Below are 2,846 nucleotides of genomic sequence, written 5' to 3'. Positions count from 1 at the left end.
ACATTGGGAAAGGCCAGGAATGAGTTCCTAAAGCCTCTGGAGAAGATCTGGGGGTGAGGCTTTAGGGAGGAATAGCAAGTTTGGGGATAAATCCTCAAGGGGAATCCATGGTGTGGTGGTTTTTGCCCTCGGAACTTACTCGTCCCGTGGCGTTCCATGTGAGCTGGAGCTGTTGTAGGGGGAGAGGGACCATGGTGGGAGCACTGCCACGAGCAGGACAGGCTTTTGTAACTGTTTGAAACCTCTTGTTGGCACTTACAGAATCATAGAATCAACCGGGTTGGAAGAGACCTCAAAGATCATTGAGTCCAACCCTACTTAACATACTTACTTTGGAAGAAACAAAGGAAAGGCCACAAAAAGGGGGATTGTCTTTCCAAAGTTTTCCATGTTTCTCTTGCTGCTGTTCTTGACTTCACCACTGATTTGCTGCATGGTTTTCCTGCATGGTGTGTTCCTGCCCAGGTGTGTCTGTGTTTAACCCAAAGCTGTCTTCTCCCATGCTCATCAGCCCGAAGCTGCTGATCCCATGGGACATAGGACTCCTGGCCCAGACCATCCTAGTTCTCAGAGGAACTTTGAGAGGCAAATTATTTGGTACTAGTGCAGCTGGAGGTAGGAAGATGAGCCCATCCATGGCATGGGGTTGGCAGGAAGAGGTTTGTACGGAAAGAGGGGCAGAAAAGTAGGGAGAGGAGCTCTTGGAGCCTGGTTAGCCCTAGAGTGTGGCCACCTGGTAGCTGTGAGCTGGTCCTGCTTGGCTGCAAGCCCTTCTCTGGGTGAGTCCTGGTGGGATGAGCAGCACGTGTAGCTGTGTCCTCACCATCCAAGAATGGAAGTTGCCCTTTCCAAGCCCTGAGCCTGGCAAGGAAAGTGGAAAGGTTTCTCCTGCCCATGAGGCCAAATACTGCTACCTGGAGCAGTTCCTGCCAGCGAGTTGTCTTTCCTTGTGGATTGGTTCCTCATGGCTCCCTGAAGGCTCAGTGCTGTGGGGGAAGGCTGTGCTCCAGGCCCTCTCCTGGCCTATCCATGTGCCATGGTGTGCCACCACCTCTGCTCCAGCCTTGGGCAAAGGGGACCTCAAGCTCCTGTCCAGGGCAGTCACAGGAGACCCTTTCCTTCAGTTTGGGGTGTCATCCCACAGCTCTGTCCCTGCTCAGACCACCCTCACTCACTGGTGTGGTGATCCCAGGGTGCTGGTGACATCCTGTTGCTCAGACCCTGCTCCTCCCCAGAGCAGTGTTGGGTCCTGGATTCTTCTGGTCACTTCGACCTTCAGCCCTGGCTGCACACACAGTGATCCCAGAAATGCTTCCAAGCTCCAGGGCACAAAACTGACCCCAGGCTGAGCCATCTTCTTGCTTGAAGAAGCCCAGACCAAGAGCCCAGCCCACCAGATGACCTTCCACAGCTTTTGAAACTTGATGAGGAGAGGACCAAAGCTCCCCAGCAGCCACGGGATCAAGAAACCCCTCTGTGCACACCATTCTGTCCTCCTGGACAGGGCTGTCCCCTGTGGCCACCACTCCCTGAAGAATTCCCAGCCTCCTGTAATGTGTCTTGGAGGCTTTTCCTGCTGCACAGTGGGCAAACTTGCCCTGTCCCTGTCCCACCATCCCTAGTCTGCCCTAGTCTCCCCTGGTGATGAGGTGAGGGTGCTGAGGGTCCCCTTCTCCATCCTCCTGTTGGAATGGAGCTGTGTAGCAGTGGCACTGGAATGTGCTGGGAAGTCCAGAGCTCACCCTTCTCCACCTCTTTGGAGTGGGACATGCCTGAACACAGCAGCCCCTTTCTGATATTCCACCTTCTTTGCCAAGTGAGAGCTCATGCCTGTACATCCAGGTGTGGGATGGGTTGGTCAGCTGGAAACCTGACCCGTGCCCCTCTCCTGGGCTTGTCCTAGGTCCTCATCACCACAGTCCTGTCCCCAGCGAAGGGGTGGCAGTTGGTGTCCCTGTGCCTGCCAGGAATGGATCCTACAAGTCAACCTGATGGAGCTCCATGGCTGGAAGCACCTCAGTGGGTGTCACACAGCACACAGCTTGGGTCACTGCAGGCTGTAGACATGACCAACAGCAGGGAGAGCTCAGTGATGCTAGTGTCTCCATCACCTCTTTGCATGGTCCAAGCAGGACCAGTCTCCTTCCTGAGCAGCTCTGGATGAAGCCGTGGGACATCTGGAGAGCTGGAGCCTGTGAAGGGGATTAAACTCCGTCTTCTTTCCTTCTTCAGCACTCAGATGAAACAATCCTGGGGTCCCTTTGGAGCTGATGGGGTTGGCTCTGCCTTTCTCTCAGGGAAGGCTCACCCAGGTGCTCCTCCTCCACCATCCATGGTCCTATGCTCTGGCTCACGAGCTCCTGGAAGAGTTGACCTGTGGAAACCCACCGTGACCCCACAGGATAGACCTGTGGCACTAGCTGGGGGCGACTGCATCACAGCCCTTGGCCTGGCACACCCAGCAGCACCCATGAGTGACCCTGGTTGGGACATGGAACTCAGAGACATGGCCAGACAGCACCCGCCGTGTAGAAGCTGGTCTTTGGTGGCATTCACTGAGTGGCTGAGCGGCCACCACCACACCAGCTCAGAAGGTCCGACCCTGGCTGCAGCAGTGACAGGGACACCAAGGTGGCAGGGCATCCTCACGGCATCACGCTGCGGTGGGAAGAGCATGTGAAGGAGAAGACGAACAGGTCGCTTCTCCCCGTTGTCCATGCGCGTGGTTGAGGCGTGGGAGTCTCCTACCCTGCTCTCCTCTCTCCCTCTCTCTCAGGGCCTTTGCCAGGTACGCTTGAGCGGAGAGGAGCGAGCTGGAGGCACATGCTCCTCCCGCGCTGAGGGAG

General features: G+C 56.1%; 1 protein-coding gene across 1 annotated transcript in view; it reads left to right on the top strand.

Moving 5' to 3' along the window:
- Nucleotides 1-2,846, top strand: part of LOC103803722 (insulin-like growth factor 2 mRNA-binding protein 2) — a gene marked incomplete at its 5' end in the record, with an annotated part of 8,475 nt that overhangs the window by 258 nt on the left and 5,371 nt on the right. The window lies entirely within an intron of this gene.

Source organism: Acanthisitta chloris, unplaced genomic scaffold (assembly GCF_000695815.1).
Source record: "Acanthisitta chloris isolate BGI_N310 unplaced genomic scaffold, ASM69581v1 scaffold25056, whole genome shotgun sequence".
In the NCBI taxonomy this organism is placed as follows: Eukaryota; Metazoa; Chordata; class Aves; order Passeriformes; family Acanthisittidae; genus Acanthisitta; species Acanthisitta chloris.
Note: the sequence above shows the minus strand (reverse complement) of the source record. Positions and strands in the feature narration are given on the sequence as shown.